The sequence below is a fragment of the Wasmannia auropunctata genome, unplaced genomic scaffold, assembly GCF_000956235.1.
Source record: "Wasmannia auropunctata unplaced genomic scaffold, wasmannia.A_1.0 LD336049.1, whole genome shotgun sequence".
In the NCBI taxonomy this organism is placed as follows: Eukaryota; Metazoa; Arthropoda; class Insecta; order Hymenoptera; family Formicidae; genus Wasmannia; species Wasmannia auropunctata.
Genome location: NW_012026841.1, coordinates 175,736 through 176,645, shown reverse-complemented (window position 1 = coordinate 176,645; position 910 = coordinate 175,736).

Here is a 910-nt window from a genome sequence, read left to right as displayed (position 1 = left end):
ATATATATATATATATATATATTGAATTGTAAACAATCAAAATCAGTAAATATGATTTTTTTTAGAGTTCACCAACTCTATTCTGTTATTACGTGTGCACGTGTGTCTGTCAGTAGGTATTGATTTTGACACCTCAGGTGATATTGATTTTCTCTGCTCCGCCGACTTACAATATGTTGGTTTCCTATATATGTATATATACTGCATCTACAAAAATGTTTTATGTTTTCTAATAATCACGTTAGCAAGTTGACTATCAATGGTATTAATATAATGTAATTGTATTGTTACATTCAATTTATTCTTTATTTTGTTGAACACTTTCACTGTTCTACTTAAAGGGATTTATTAGATGTAATAATGAATTTTTATTAAAAGAACAAAATATGTATGTGTATTTATTTGTATCAAAGAGTAGAAATCTATATATTTATACTTTATATTACAATTATATTTATATTATAATTGTCTTTCTTTAATTTTTACATACTAAGTAAAAAAATGTCATAATTAAAATAAATTATAAATATTGAATTAAATGTTTCTTTGATTACTATACAGGGTGTCCGGTAATAACCGCTTCGTGAGCTGGTAGAACAGATTAAACTTGTGAGCAGAAAAGTCCTCTACCATTTCGCAAAATTCGAAATCGTTGATGAGATATTAATTTTTGAAGATTGGCGAGTTAACGCGTATTCGTCCGGTCCACCGCCAAATACAGCGGTGAGACGGCCATATTTCGCCGCGTTGCTAGAAGTGTGGGGATAGAGTCTATCCCATGGTGGAAGGGATAGCATGGTGTGCACAGTTTGCGAGCGTCTCTCTCTAATTCTTTGCCCTCTCGCTTGTTTTCTGACCGTTCAAAACGTTGTTGGCCAACCTCAAAAAATAAAATATTTTACTCTGCAAA